Source organism: Tachypleus tridentatus, chromosome 8, assembly GCF_004210375.1.
Source record: "Tachypleus tridentatus isolate NWPU-2018 chromosome 8, ASM421037v1, whole genome shotgun sequence".
NCBI classification, from domain to species: Eukaryota; Metazoa; Arthropoda; class Merostomata; order Xiphosura; family Limulidae; genus Tachypleus; species Tachypleus tridentatus.
The window spans coordinates 52,131,798-52,149,088 of record NC_134832.1 but is presented as its reverse complement, the minus strand read 5'-3'; the positions used below and the strand labels follow the sequence as shown (position 1 = coordinate 52,149,088).

Genomic DNA, 17,291 nt, shown 5'->3' with positions numbered 1-17,291 from the left:
TTTTCAAAGGCAGTGATATGTTTTATGGGAAAAAGCACTTTTAGAAGTTAAATACGAAACGCTGAAAAATTATTTGTACCTGTTGTAGGTTTTAGACAGAATGTTTAAAAGATATTTTTTATGAAAAAACGAAAATCTCAATTTCGTGTTTTGAAAAACTTGCTAACGTATAAATGAGTATTCCTGATGAAGAGAAACCCACTTGAAATGAAAATGTATCTCAGAACGGCTGGTATGGGTATTAACACTTTTATTGATAAAGAAAGAACAACGTTTCGACCTTCCTGGGTCATCTTTCTTAGCCAGAAATTCTGAGACATAAATCAGTATTCTATGTGACTTTCGAAAGTTTTCTATCCAACTGTAGAATTCAGTCTTGAAAATGAGTGATGGAAACAATTGCCGTTCTTTTCGGTAAAAACCTGGGTCAGAAGAGAGGCTAACGTTCACTCTTTTCACGCATGCATTATCCCGCTGGGATAGCGGTAAGTCTTTCAATTTACAACGCTAAAATCAGGGATTCGATCCCTTCGGTGGACACAACAGATAGCCCGATGTAGCTACGCTATAAGAAAAACACACAAACACACTCGTGCATGCAACAGATCTCGAAGCATTTTAATTTGAAACTAAGAAACAAATAACGTAGTAAGGAGTGCCACTTTTTTGTTGTTGTTTAACAGCTTTATTCATGAGATAAAGACTTTGGTGCGCTGTGTGAGGGATCTGATTAAACTGGTATCACAATATAAAGTAACCATCTTTTAACAGATAAAGACTCAGAAACACGATATTCGCATTTTCATCTATTAGGAAAGGCTTTTAAAAAAAGTTATTCGTTTTTGGAATTTTATGTGCATTTTTATCAATGTTTTGATGCAAAAAACCAAGATTTAGCGAAACGTTTAAGTCTGTTTGACGATATAAAAAATATTTAAAAGGAAACTACCATATGACTGAAACTTAGCAATATCTGTGGGTTGTGACCTTTAACCACTGTCATGTTTATTATAACATGTTTATTATTAATCTCTTCCGACACGAACCCTTACGTATTTCCTTCCCAGAATGTTAAATCGTAAATTATCGAGGGCTTAGGATGCATTCAGAAATAATATATTGACATTTTTAAGTGTTTTACATTTGTAAAATATTTTTATAAACACACCAACGAGACAAACACATATTTTGTTGTTGAAAAATCAACAATATTGTATTGTTTCTGTGTATCGGTATAAAGAATTACTACAATATACAAAAATATGTTTTATAATAGTTGAATACTGATCGTATTACACACTAATTTTTAATCTCTTCTTAATATTTTACACATCAAATGATAACATAAAATTAAGAAGTGGTACTAGTTGAATACTGATCGTATTAAACACTAATTTTTAATCTCTTCTTAATATTTTACACGTAAAATGATAACATAAAATAATAACATCAAATAAGTGGTACCACAAAACTTCACTTAAGTGTGCAAGAATCAACGTAAACTGGACTGGATCATATCCGGGAATTTTAAAGTATTTATGCTTTACCAGTTGCGGGTATCGAAACCTAAATTTTATCGTTGTAAGTTGTGAGGCTTAGCGTCGAGATATGGGGAGGCTATAAGATATTCCCTTCTTTGTTGTTACGCTAAAAGCTGCATAATGTGCTATTTGAATTCTACCCCACTAGAGGTATCGAATCCACGTTTTTAAGCCTTCAGCTTAAGCCTTGAGACACTGAGAGGTGGTGGTTATGGTAAAGTGATATTTACCAGTTTCTATAAAAATAGGTTACTGGTTCATTTGGTGTTGTTTCCTCATAAGAGATTCGAATTAAGCAGTGAAAAGCAACAAAGCCGAAGGTTATCAAATCATGTTTTTCGTGATCGTTCTGGTGTTCTGACTAGTTTTATAAGCAAACTTTTCTTTATGTTGAAGCACGAGGGTATATTGATTAACACAATCCAAACATTTGTATTAATATCGAAAAATTACAAACTTTGAAAATTGCCTCGAGAACAAGAGTAAATCAGTATTACCCCAAACTGGCTAACAGTATTTCATTAGTTAGACTTATGAAGCTTAAAATAGGCCTGGCATGGCCAAATGGGTTAAGGTGTTCGTCCTGTAATCTGAGGATCGCGGGTTCGAACCCCGGTCGCACCAAACATGTTTACTCTTTCAGTCGTGGAGGCGTTATAATATGACGGTCAATCCCGCAATTCGTTGGTAAAAGAGTAGCCTAAGAGATGGCGGTGGGTGGTGATGACTAGCTGCCTTCCTTCGAGTCTTTTACTGCTAAATACAGTTCGACTAGCACAGATAGACCTTGAATAGCATTGCGCGAAATTAAAAAAACAACAAAACCTCTCAACTTCCAGCTACGTGCACTAAATATAATATCTTAATGTGTAGAGCTGAAATGCATTGTTTTATTATACCATACAGTAAAACTTTTAGAAAAAGAATTGTAACATGTCAGAAGATTAAATATTCCATTTCAATGCAAATCACGACGTTTTCTAAAGATTCGAATATCCTATGACTCAGAATCGGTATTGTTTACAATCTGTTTAATTTATTCATACGTTTCCGGCGCAGCGTCCTCTGTATTCAGTACTGCTTCAAACAGATGGAAATTGTCAGTCTAGTAATTGATGAAATGCCATAATAAAACCATGTCTTTTACGAATGACTTAATAAAATCTCTAATTTGCATTCTCTGTGAAGAGATTATGAAATGTTTGTTTGTTTGTCGCACCGCCAAGCCATCAGGGACAGTAGGGAAAAATAATTAATTGGCTAACGTTTCTGCAAACCACCTCCAGGGATGTGTATATATACTGCTTATGAGATGTAGCGTTTAGAAAATGAAAATTTATTGTTATTAAAAACTACAAACAAAATTGTGATGTGTATACCTTTTTTAACATTTTAATAAATGAGTTGAATTTGTTTGTTTTGAATTTCGCGCAAAGCTACTCGAGAGCTATCTGCGCTAGCACTCCCTAATGTAGCAGCGTAAGACTAGAGGGAAGACAGCTAGTCATCACCACCCCCCGCCAACTCTTGGGCTACTCTTCTACCAACGAATAATGGGATTGACCGTCACATTATAACGTTTGGTGCGACCGGGATTCGAATCCGCGACCCTCAGATGACGAGTCGAACGCCTTAACACGTTTGGCCATGCCGGGCTTAAATGAGTTGAAAGAAATATACAAATGAACATCCCAGCTGCCATACGTTACTTACATGTAGAGAGATGTCATGATACTTAGTATTCAAGCTGTACTAGAATAGGCTTTTCGGTCTAATTGATTCGTTTTGTCATAAGGAAGTTCTGCATATTATTTTTAAAAATGTTAAAATAAGCTTATGAGAAAAGTCTATATTATGATTAACCTCGTAAAACAAACGTCTGTTAATAGATAGGAAATAAGGAGACAGGGTAATTTATATCAAATTGAGAGCAATGAAATAGAACAACGAAACCTACATCGAACGAAACTTATATTCAACTGCAAAGAGCGGAACACTTGAGGAAAACCTACATCCAACTAAAGACAGCAAATTAACTCAGCATAACGTACATACAAGTAGAGACAACGGAATGTTTTCATATAGGACAAGTCACATCGGGCTATCTGCTGAAACATATTACTGACAGAGACACAACAGAATAACTGAGCGAAAGCTACATCCAAATGAATACAACGAACTAACTGGGCATAACTTACAATTAACTGAAGATAATGGAATAAATGAGCAAAACGTACATCCGACTGACGACAACGGAATAACTGAGTGAAACCTGTATCTTACTTATTTTTATTTGAAACGGCAAGATGTATATTGACTATTGGCACAGAGTCTATTGTTTGTTTTGTTTTGATTCGCGCCAAACATGCTCACCCTCCCAGCCGTGGTGGCGTTATAATGTGACAGTCAATCCCACTATTCGTTGGTAAAAGAGTTGGCGGTGGGTGGTGATGACTAGCTGCCTTCCTTCTAGTCTTACACTGCTAAATTAGGGACGGCTAGCACAGATAGCCCTCGAGTAGCTTTGTGCGAAATTCCAAAAAACCAAACCAAACCTTAACCACCAGACCCATTCCCACTGCAAATTTATAATTATAATCCCTCAAGTTTACCGCTGTGCCATCGGGGCACATTTAAAACATAATAACAATTATTCCTAAAAATATGAAATACTTCGGAAGATTAAAATGGTCTGTTGTTGTTGTTGTTATGGACATTATTTGATCACAATAACATTTACTGCTCACGATTTAAAAAAGTACTTATTTTAATTTACCTGCAGGCGATTAAAATCAGAATACAGACAAACCAAAACAAAATTAATGGAATAAATAGCATCAAATATTTCATGCAGACTCACAAAAAGAAGTTTATGAAACAGGAGAAGAATTATTTTACTATCAGTTACATTATATAGATTGTTATCTATATAAATAAACGTCAACATATGTCTGTGTGTCTGTTTCTTAAATGTTTCCACATTTCTTGATCAATCAGCACCAAACTTGACACAATGATACATAATGAAACGAGGAAGGTCATGGAATGGTGAATTTGGACTCTCCCCCATCTAATCTCATACTTAATTTCGGTAAAACTACGTAATGTCGTATATCCCTCAGTATTAGAACGAACTACGTAACCATTATTGTAAAGTGTTTTTCTTTTCACTACTGATACCTTTATTTATTGTACTTTTTATGTTTATTCTGTTAAGAAAACGAAAACAGAAGCACAGTTTCCTATCCTTTATAACAAACGAGTTTTGCATTTCACTCGTCCAATGGATGGGAATTCCAGATGGTTATTCGTAAACGAAAGTCAAGAAAAAAAAAAACACACTAAATAGTTCTTGAGACTGAAGAAGAAAAATTTGTGATATGTTGTTTTTACTTGCACTTGCAAATGCCTAAAGCTGTCAAAGTAGATTTCATATATGCCATAGAAATCCAGGAAAGATATTCCAACATACATAAGCCAAAGCATTGACACACCACATTGAGAAGAACACCTTTATACTTTTGATGAATGTCTTAATTCCAAATGTAGCAACGTTTTGCAAAGGATAGGCACTAAGGTTAGTATTAGATTATGTTTTTTGATAACTGTCTGAAGATTCCCCACTCTCTAAAGACATCGACTTTCAAGTCCTTGTTTGAGCAAAATAATATACAGAAGACGGTTGGCACAGAGTTAGATGACATCTCTGATACGTCAAGTAAAGAAAACCAGTTTTATTTTCTTCGATATCGATTCTTAGTAAAATAGTTGTTGCCTCGGTCTTTTTTTTCGTGTTCAGGTCCTAAAACGTGGGAATTTCTTCTCGATCAATTGGTGAAGACCTATTATCCTGACAGGAATAAGACTTCACGTTAGCTTTCCAGCGCGATTTGGAAGCTTTCAGTTTTTGCTTATACGAAAAACTTGTAATAACCATAAAGCCAAACGACATACGTTCTTTATGTTTACTGCTGCTTGTTCGAATGTCAATACAATAAATCATTCGTTTCTCTTCGTCTCTCACTGCAACTGTTTCAGTGCATATAGGCCTAATCCAGCTTTGCACTATGTTTCCCTCTTTCATATGCTCGTATTCTCCGTATCTTGTCTAAGGAAAGGCCTGCACTGGGTACTTCTAGATTTCGTGTTGTGTTTTGGTTTTTTCTTCTGTTTATTTTCTTTTTTCGTACTTCACGAAATACTACTAGAGGACGTTAGCCGTTTCTAATTTAGAAGTGACAGAAAAGAATGATGAGAGCCAGTCAACACCACCTACCGCCAACTCTTTGACTATTCTTTTTTTCCAAAGAAAAGTATTTGACCATCATATTATAACCCTTCCATGAGAGAAAGGTAGAGTACGTTCGGAGGCAAGATTCAAACTCGTGATCAACAGATAGCCATAACTACCAAAATAATAGAATAAAAGTTCACTAGATTCAATTTAGATGGTTTTCTTGTTCATATGGATGTGTCAATCCTGCCTTGCCAATACTATTAGTCTGAAAGGACTTTGACATTTTTTCCAGTCATGTTTTCCGTCTGTGGCCATCGTATTTTTATAACCTGGAGAACATAGCTGAACCAAAATTTCAGGAGATAAGTTTGTCCCAAATGACGCTAGGGATCATATCCGTGGTACCATATCACAGGTCGAGGATGTAGGACTAGCTTTTATAAAATGGGCCCGCCATGGCTAGGTGATCAAGGCGTTCGACTCAGAATCTGTGGTTGGGGGTTCGAATCCCCGTCGCACCAAACATGCTCGCCCTTTCAGCCGTTGGGATGTTATAATGTGAGAGTCAACCCCAATATTCGTTGGTAAAAGAGTAGCCCAAGAGTTGGCGGTGGGTGGTGATGATTAGCTGCCTTCCCTCTAGTCTTACCCTGCTAAATTAGGGACGGCTAGCGCAGATAGCTCTCGTGTAGTTTTGCGCGAAATTCAAAAACAAACAAAGAAACCTTATTTTATACTCCCCTAGTGGCACAGCAGTATCTGCGAACTTACAACGCTAGAAGCTGTTTTTTGATACCCGTGGTGGGCAAAGCACAAATAGCCCAATGTTTAGCTTTGTACTTAATTCAAAACAGCCTTCCTATTACCTATTACTTTGCCTTGTTTACTTATGGTACCATATACATCTTCTCGTGGGGAAGATTTCTTCCAGTAGTAATATCTATCATAGTTCCATGGTTAGCGCACCTGACTGTGTATTTAAAATTCATGGTTTGCGCCCCGTTGTAAAAATATCCAGCTGATTTCTTTGATATGGGTGAATTTTAAGAGTGGCTATAAATTTCACTGTTTGGTCTGAAAATAATAGCCCAACGATTGGCTATGATTGTCTTCCATCTAGTCTTTCGCCTTATAATTAGGAACAACTACTATAGACAGCCACTTTACGGGTTCTTGAAATTCAAGAAACATAAAAAGACAACCAGCAAGTCATGTGATACCTTTAAAAAACAACCTTGTTCTGAAGTCTAAGACTAAAAGTTCGTACTGTGAGAAAAATAGCATTAGCCATTACTTCTGACTGAGGTATTGTGTTTCCCATCGTGTGTATGTGTTTGTCAGCAATATTCCTCGAAAACGGATGAATGGATTTGGACGAAAACTGGTGTATACAATATATATATATATATCAACCATGGCACAACTTGGAAGTTATTAGTTTTTGGATGATCAATATCACAGTAAAACAAAACCAAAACCATATTCTTTAACATGCGAATCTGTTTTTTCTTAACTATTTTTGCTCTATAACTCAATCAAAAATTATCAGTATTTGTTTGTTTTGAATTTCGCGCAAAGCTACTCAAGAGCTATCTACGTTAGCCGTCCCTAATTTAGCAGTGTAAGACTAGCGGGAAGGCAGCTAGTCATCACCATCTACCGCCAACTCTTGGGCTACTCTTTTACCAACGAATAGTGGGATTAACAGTCACATTATAACACCCTTCCTTAACCAACGTTGTATGTTAAAGCTACGTATACTTGTGTGCATGGAAACTGTGAAATATATCATATGAACTTTAAAATTAAATAATATTCAATAACAATATTAATCAATTTAAGTGTGATTAACTGAAGTTCTAATTAATTAATGTTATTAACTCATACGAACACTCAACAGTGAATTAAGCTGTAATTTAAATGTGTATAATTCAATTTCATTTGGTACTAAATAACTAATCTTATTAACACGGATAGCTAAAAGTTTGTCTAGGTTAATTATAATGTCTATTGTGATATGTTTTGGTCGCTTGCAATTTCTAAGAAATCGCATTAAATGCTTCCATACTACACATTACAGTTATTTTTATTGTTATTTCTGTAGTTAAGAGCGAAGCTACACAGAGAATCATCTGGGCTCTGCAACTACTGGTATCGTAACACAGTTTCTGTCTCTGTAAGTCCGCAGACGTACGATTGCGCCACTTAGGAGTTCCTTATTTGGCAATCTAACTGCTGTGTCCGCTGTGGGAAATTGACTTTTTTTTAAATTATTATTAAGGAAAATGAGAGTTTATTTGTTTTAGAGCAAAGCCACACTGAGCTATCTGCTGTCTCCAACACGGAGAATCGAATTCCAATGTTGCAAGTCGCTAACTTTAATCGCTATCCCACTGGGAGCTGGAATAAAAATATATTTCATGATCAACATTACTTGAACAATATTGTGTAGGAGCAACTCTGAATGTATTTTTAAGCCAGGGGCTATGAAGAAGAGTGCCTGGAGAATTACGTAAATAATAAACAAGTTGAAATATGAATATCTTACCTGGTGAAAAGCTCAATGCTGAAGAAAACGTAATCTCCATCTTGAACCATGTGCAGGTCTTCAGCGGCTAAGAGGATGTCTCTAACAATGTCTGGTGACCCACAGATCAGAATGACTGGAATAAATACAAAGATCTTCCTGTGACAAGATGATAACATTCTCATAAACATCAGAAACTTTTAAAAAAATTTAAATATATTTTTGATATAATGCAAAATAAAAAGGAAAGCTAAATCCAAGTAACTTTGTTTTTTGAAATTTGCACAAAACTACACAAGGGCTATCTTCGCTAGCCGTCCCTAATTTAAGAGTGTAAGACTAGAGGAAGGGCAGCTAGTCATTACTACCCACCGCCAACTCTTGGGCTACTCTTTTACCAACGAATATTGGGATTGACCGTCACATTTTAGTAGTGCCCTACGGCTGAAAGGGCGAGTCGAGCGCCCTAATCATCTGGCCATGCCTGGGAAAATCTAAATAAATTAGATTGATTGTTTGATTTAGAGAAAAGCCACATTGGGCCATCTGCTTTCTCCACCAAGGAAATATCAAACCTTGAATTTTAGTGTCATAAGTCCGTAAACTTATCTCTGTCACACCTTGGACCGCAAGGAAAAGGTTTGTTTGATTCTTATGAATTTCATACAAAGATACAAGAGAACTACCTACACTGACTGTCCTTAGTTTAGCAATAAAAATTGCTTGGGCTTCTGTTTTATCAACGTGCATTGTGATTGAGTGTCACATTATATCGGCTGAAAGGGCAATCATGTATGGTTGGACACTGAATTCGAACCTGCGACCCGCATATAGGGAGTAGAGCGTCATAATTATGTGATCATGCCAGGCTTAACGAAAAGGGAACGAAACTGAAAACAGTATACATGATAGTAATCATAATTGACTAAAAACGTGTGTTTATCTTAAATACATTTATATCACGTGAATTTTAAAGACCTTAAATTTCCAAGATACGTCAACCAATGATATTGTCGTTGTACATAGGTTATTTTTCCTCCAATACTTTTCCTCACCTTCTTTAAGTGTATGTGTTTTCTTAAAAAAACGCATGAGACTATCTGTTGTGTCCACCGAGGGAAATCAAACTCCTGATTTTAGCGAATTTTGTAAACCCAAAGACTTTTGTTTGTTTGTTTTTTTATTTCGCGCAAAGCTACTCGGGGGCTATCTGCGCTAGCCGTCTCTAACTTAGCAGCGTAAGACTAGAGGGAAGGCAGCTAGTCATCACCGCCCACCGCCATCTCTTGGGCTACTCTTTTACCAACGAATAGTGGGATTGACCGTCACATAATAACGCTCCCACGGCTGAAAGAGCGAGCATGTTTGATGCGACTGGGATTCGAACCCGTGACCCTCAGATTACGAGTCGAGCACCTTAAACTCCCTGGCCATGATCCGAAGACTTACACAGGACTGGGTAAAACAAAAACCTTGATTTTTCGTATTATGTTTGTACTTTGTTTACTGAGGGAGTACAGTAGCTTAACGGTAAGCTACTGGACTTATAATGTATATAAACTGGAAAAAAACAACAACAGAACTTGCTTCAAAAAGTATCCAAACAAAAAAACGAGCAATTAAAATGATACAAACAAGTAAATGGATAACAAACGGATATATTTTAGACTGTTTTTTTAAGACTGCTTTACCTATATGGTTCACAGTTCCAACCAAAGTAAGGATTGAAAATCGTTTTCAAATCTATTCAACTGGTATCACTTTACTTGTTCGTGTATTTCTTATTGCAGCATTTATATTGTTTTGGATACTTCTCATAGCAATTGTATGAGTAAATAATAATAGTAAACAGTAATCTCTACTCTCCATTAAATTATTTTTTCTATTTATTTTTCCAACTTTTATTTAAGAAATGTATGATACGTTTACCATTTATAAAATTCCATTTATATTTATTAGAATATGAAAAGCAAATACCCACAGATCAATCACGTAAGCTGGAAACATATTGTAGCAATAGTCCGAACCGTCTAGGGATTAGCCCCGCTCACATGATCAAGTAGATAGTAGAGGAAGAAGCTGCTGTTTTAAAAATTTTGAATTGTTATACTGTACTATTATTATTATTAGTGTATTATTAGTATATATGTGCATAATATTTCGCAACCAATAGTCTGAATGGTCGTTTTTTCGCTTATGAATTCAGTAGGATGTTTTTGTTTTTTTTATTCTCGGCGCATGAATTATTTGACAACCTTGTAGATCCCAACTATTAAGTACGCTATCGGGTAATACGATTGAAGTTATGAATTTTGTTGCTAAGTAACAATTCGTTAAAGTTTTTCAAACCATCCTGTGACTCATATCGTTCTTTTAAATGTATTGATACTATTTAAAGTTATTCAGAAATGGAAGAGAAAAAAACAAATAGTTATTGCATTGGTGAAGTAGAACGAAAACAAATAATTGTCTGTCATATCTTGCTACTAGTCGACTGAAATCTCCTGTTATTAAGACAGAATGAGCTGAAAGCAATAAACCCAACTTGTCAGAAATGATTGGGTTCATCATCACGGACAGCAAAATAAAACCTTAACGTTGTAAAACTATATCCACAATGTAAGCCTATTGTTTGTTCTCTTCTTCGACTTGTCGTATCCTATGAGGCTCCACTCAATAACATTGTTCCAACCTACGGCATAGACGGTCGTTTCCAACTAGTAAAAATCTTAGTATATGCTAATTATTTAATGCTTCTATACATAAGAAAAGGACATTAAAAATAAATATATATATTTAGTTAGTAGACCTTTCAGCTGTTAGATGTCTCTGTATTAGGTTAGGCTGGATGTTTAAATTGGAACGAAAGTCCTGGCTAATATTACACATTATTCAAGTAGATAGATGGTCTAAAGTTTTCAGAGTAGACATATTCTAAACTGAGGTTTATTTATGAGTTTCTGATTCCGCACATGACGAACAAATTTCCTAGATGTGTTTGTCAATTTGCAAAACTACTTTGATGGTCAGTTTTAAACTTTTCCTTACTGACAGTGGTGAAGAATTGGATTTTTTAAGTTCTAATTTCAATTGGCATTTTCTAATTATCAGAGGTTCGTCGTTGAGAGTAACTCGTTTATTCCAAGTCTGAGAAAAATAAGGAAAAAAGGAACAGTTAATGTTATAACAGCAACGAATTCTTCGTTAACTGTAATGTATCCCAGTTTTCACGTCCACTAATCTTCTACACTCCTTCAATTATACCGCTTAGAATAATTTTACTTGTTAGTTTTTGGCTGACTGCTTTATCCATACAACTTACATTCAGCACATAAGGAAGAAACTACGTGATTCTTCGAATGATTTCCGAGCTTCCTGTACACAGTTTCTATTTAATATTATGATCAACTTGTCGTTGACAGCAAAAGATTTATTCCCCTTGTTTCTCACTAGAGAACGCTTTTAGGTTCCTGTTTGTGTTTGTGTAATTATCAACAATATACATCGTCGCTTAGCAACAAATCTATCAGTAACACAATTCTTTGAGAGCAGGTATAAAATGCTATTCAGGCGTTTAGCGCAACGTTCGACCCTTGGTTGGTGTTATAACAGGGATTATATTATCTATTTGTAACATTTGAAACGTAAACCTTATCATGGACTTTTCAAGTCACAAACGTGTGCGAATACTCGGGAGTCTTAGAAACTGTCAAAACACACGACTCAAATGGCTGACTCTGAGCTCCCACGCTTTTCAAGTGCTAACGACAACGTAAATAAGCTTATAGAAAATTGACAATTGAACGTCTGTTAGTTTCGTCATAAATACCAGTTTTAATAGTGATAAAAAGTTCAACAAATAGTCTATTACATAACAATATTCTTCAGTGTTTCTATGTCAAACAAAGGAAGTTATTTGTTGTTTGTCACACGTGTCTCACGTGACATCTTTTATGTGAGTACGACACAATAAACCTTTCCTTGACGCCTTGGCATGATAAAATACCTTCTACATTTGGTCACGCGTATGTAAGGTGAGCGTCAACAAATTACATAAACAAATTAAAACGCTGTTTGGTGAAGACAAAAATCCTTTAGTTGTAACTGAAATGTAATTGCTATGTATATGTTATAACCGTCTACTGTGTGTTAAAACATTACAAAAATACTAAAACTAAAAGATGTCTTAAGCCTACTTTCAAATGTTGACATGAAAACTGAGAAAACATTTGCATTAATATTGAATGTTTTTAGGTGGGTTGAGGCGCTTGACTCGTAATCCGAGGGTCGCGGGTTCGAATCGCCGTCGCACTAAACATGCTCGCCCTTTCAGCCATGGTAACGTTATTATGTGACGTTCAATCTCATTATTCGTTACTAAAAGAGTAACCCAAGAGTTGGCGGTGGGTGTTGATGACTAGCAGCTTGTCTTACACTACTAAATTGGGGACGGCTAGCGCAGATAGCCCTCGTGTAGCTTTGCGGGAAATTAAAAAAAAACAAATACATTGCCTGATTTTATGATTGGTACACTACAAAACGGGGATGGTCCAGTATGGCCAGGTTGTTAAGGCATTCGACTCGTAATGCGAGGGTCGCGGGTTCGAATCCCCGTCGCATCAAACACGCTCGCCATTTCAGCCGTGGGAACGTTATTATATTACGGTCAATCCCACTATTCGTTGGTAAAAGAGTAGCCCAAGAGTTGGCGGTGGGTGGTGATAACTAGCTGCCTTCCCTCTTGTCTTACACTGCTAAATTAGGGACGGCTAGCGCAGATAGCCCTCGTGTAGCTTTGTGCGAAATTAAAAAAAAACAAACAGTTTTAGCTGACCGTTAAATCCACCCCTCCATATATCATGGTAATTTAAAAAGACTTCCCTGTGTGAGCTGTGCCATTATTAATATATATATATATATATCTTATTGTTTTATATAAAAAGTGATTTTTATGGAAAACGTAGCCTCGACTTCAATTTACCTTTTCATGCATCTGGTGTTCGGTAAAAATAATATGACGATCCGATAGAAATATTTTTAACATCGATCAAACACTGATGGTATAGCACTAAGAAATGGTAAAGTTATTCAGTCTACTTCCCATTGAGTTGAAGTCAAAGAGAGGAGAGAACAGGAGAGATCAGCTCGTCAAGTGTGCTACAACATAGTTAAAGAGTGCACTTCCTATTGGAACCTTGTTTACCCTTCTAATGTACTTAGAACAGTAAAGAAGTTCACTACACACTTAAACCAGTTTCTGACACCAGTCAGGCTTTGTAGAGCTTCTTGGGGAAGAGAGCTATTGTTGAGACAAAGTTCCAGTTGTTATAATACATCTGTACTTAAACTTTCTTCGAGGATACCAAAACACGTTAACAATAGAGACTTTTGAATACAAGAGAGGACAACACACACATACATACAAAGTGTAGCCTTATATTTGTAAAGGATGATAATTAGGTAGTCTGAATAGACCTTATATATGGTTCACAATATGAATATAACACTCGTTACTGTTAGCGAAGACAACGGAATAAAAGTAAACAGAAAAGAAGAGAAACCCGTTGTCCGATTTCTGCCTACTTGAAAGTCCAAGTGTTTCACGCTGTGCTAACTACGTTACTATAGACATGCGTAATTTTATGCTATTAGTTCGTATATGACGAATTTACATAAAAGTAAAGGGAACTTACTGTCTTTGGAACTGTTGGGCTTATCAGAATTCACTTGAATTTGGTGTCAAAAAATTAGACCACGGGTCCATAACGTACACGAAAATAGATAGACAGATAAAGTATTGGGAGAAAATAATAGAAATTGAGAGAGATATAAAGATGTATAAAACTAACCCATTACTGTGCAGCCACGCGCTGTAATGGTCGTCACTCATGCACGAGGATTGTTTGTGCATGTATTTCTGTAGTTATTTCCACTACTGTGCATGAGTTAGCGGTTAGCGTGGTGTCGGGCTGAGTATTAGGTGGCTCACGACTTTTTGCGGTGAATATGTTGCATTGATGACAGCCAATCTCGTCTTTAAGTAAAGAGTGTACTTATACAGGCGAGTGGTGACGGATGGTTGTTCTGTCTGTGGTCAAGAGTTCAAAATTAATAATGGTTATGTTTGTGTCTTGGAATCTCTGGTCTGACCGTTTTTCCAATATTTTATATACAGGCCCGGCATGGCCAGGTGGTTAAGGCACTCGACTTGTAATCTGAGAGTCACGAGTTCGAATCCCCGTCATACCAAATATGTTCGCCCTTTCAGCCGTGGGGGCGTTATAATGTGCCCGTCAATCTATTATTTGATAAAAGAGTAGCCCAAGAGTTGGCGGTGGGTGGTGATGACTAGCTGCCTTCCCTCTAGTCTTACACTGCTAAATTAGGGACGACTAGCGCATATAGCCCGCGTGTAGCTTTGCGCGAAATTCAAAACCAAACGAAACAAAATCATTTCATGTACAGCGCCATCTAGTTTTAAAATATGAAGCATCAATATTTTTGTTTTTCTCACTTAACGGTTGTTTTGGTCCAATTTAAAAGCTACACGAAATAATATACTTTTAGTTTGATTGCCTTTATTTATTACACGGAGTGTAAAACTTGTTATGATACATAATCTAAATATTAACCATTATCCAATCTGGTGATACTTTCTCACTGAAATTATCCGTCAGCGGTTCAGCGGTGAATCTGCAGGTTTATAAAGCTAAAACCCGGTTTTGATACCCGTGGTGGGCAGAGCACAGATAGCCCATTGTGTAATTTCTGTTTAACCACAAACAAAGTCTTATTCCTACAACAATTACAAACTAAGTAAAATCAAACCAAGTCATTGAAATATTCTAAACTTTGCAGAACCTGCTTGATATGTAACAGATCACATTATAATATAGGTGAGTCCTCCAGTTTTACATTGGTCGTTTTATAGGAATGGAACCTTAAAACCCACGTTTTGATTTCTCTCGGTGGACACAGCAGATAGTTCAACGTGGTCTTGTTTTGATAATCAAAGAAAACAACAAATTATTTAAAAGTAAGAGGTCAGTGTCAACGGTCACATTTCTTTGAAACATGTTATCATTTATTTAACCCTACGATGTATTCGTTTATAAGGCTTGTAAGGCTCGTAATCTGAGGGTCCTGTGTTCGCATCCCCGTCGCGCCAAACATGCTCGCCCTTTCAGTCGTGGGGCCGTTATAATGTGACGGTCAATCCCACTATTCGTTGGTAAAAGAGTAGCCCAAGAGTTGGCGGTGGGTGGTGATGACTAGCTGCCTTCCCTCTCGTCTTACACTGCTAAATTAGGGACGGCTAGCACAGATAGCCCTCGAGTAGCTTTGTGCGAAATTTAAAAACAAACAAACGTATTCGTTTATAACCGTAATAGATTTACTGTAATAGTTATACTCAGTAAATAAACCTACGTTATGAGACAAGTCATTTATAATTTCTTTATTATTTGCTTATTTTTGCTCAGTAACTTTTACTTGCTTTATGTTGTCGCGCTAAAGTTTCGATTGTTTAGAACAAATGTTCGAATTATTTTCTTTTTTTGTTTTCTCAAATTTAATTTTAGATATTTGTTCGGATCTTATGCACCTGGCCATCCGTAACTTTGATGTGATAGACAGACCATAGGGAAAGAATCTAGTCAATAGCACATACCGCCAACTCTTGTGCCACTCCGGTCAGAGTGAATACCGCTATTTGATCATAACAGTTATAGTACAGACCGAACATCAATATTTCAACATAACACTTATAGTACTCTCACAGTTTCACGGTGCTGGGCACGATTCAATGTGACCGCGAACTCTTGTTTGTTTGTTTTGGAATTTCGCACAAAGCTACTCGAGGGCTATCTGTGCTAGCCGTCCCTAATGTAGCAGTGTAAGACTAGAGGGAAGGCAGCTAGTCATCACCACCCACCGCCAACTCTTGGGCTACTCTTTTACCAACGAATAGTGGGATTGACCGTCACATTATAACGCCCCTACGGCTGGAAGGGCGAGTATGTTTGGCGCGATGCGGGCGCGAACCCGCGACCCTCGGATTACGAGTCGCACGCCTTACGCGCTAGGCCATGCCAGGCCCCCCGCAAACTCTTGCAAATTACTAAGCCATTCCTGGTCCTTCAGAGTTGTCGGCTGTAAAAAATGTACGTGCAGAGCACCTGGTTTTAAGTCCAAGAATCACAGCGTTGTATTAATGAGAAGGAAACATTTCTATTGTTTTTAATTGAGTCTGAGGATCCATCGTCACAACTTGACCGTATTGAAATTATAGTTTCAAAAAGTACTGAATTCTTGAAAGAATGCTCTTAACAGACAGAGAACATATATCTTCAGGTAAGAATAATGTTGCACCATATATGGTAAATTCCGCTTTTTAAGAAAGATGTTACAGAGATGCCCTTAAAACTGCTTCCTTTTTCATATATGTCTATTCTGATGACCATTATTACGCACATGTGTCTATTCTGATAACCATTATTACGCACAACTACATAGCATCAAAGTTTTGTTTGTAACAAGGGGAGAGAAGGTCAATCTTTGGCCACATTTCTTAACTGTAGTGGGCATCTTCAGCTTCAAAACTTTAAGGGGTCAAAGGGTATTTGGTCAAAGGAGAACTTTGTGATTCCATTCTCCTCGTGAAAACAACAGTTGATGTTGAAAGCCTGTTGACACTTGATTAATATAAGCTTTCGTCAGCTTCCAAAACGTATTTATTATATTGTTAATAGTATCGAGACAAAACCTCATTTTGGGGTCGAAGGGTTCTCTTTCGTGACCATAGCCTTTATTTTGGGAATGAGACAGCTGATACAGCTTCGTTTTAGGTGCAAATGCATTGCTTTACCTGTTTTCGCATTTCGAAGAAGAAAACTGAAGGCTTCCCATTTCGAATTATTGTATTCTTTTGTTTTAAGCCATTTAAGAATCTCTCATTGTGAACATCCATCTCGGAAAGGGCAGTGAC

General features: G+C 36.8%; 1 pseudogene across 1 annotated transcript in view; it reads right to left on the bottom strand.

Moving 5' to 3' along the window:
- The window catches only part of LOC143222401 (atrial natriuretic peptide receptor 1-like), a 139,751-nt pseudogene that overhangs the window by 106,153 nt on the left and 16,307 nt on the right, over window positions 1-17,291 (bottom strand). The window contains exon 2 of the transcript XR_013012228.1: window positions 8,327-8,441. The product of XR_013012228.1 is annotated as an atrial natriuretic peptide receptor 1-like (transcript). The remainder of the gene's footprint in view (window positions 1-8,326; window positions 8,442-17,291) is intronic.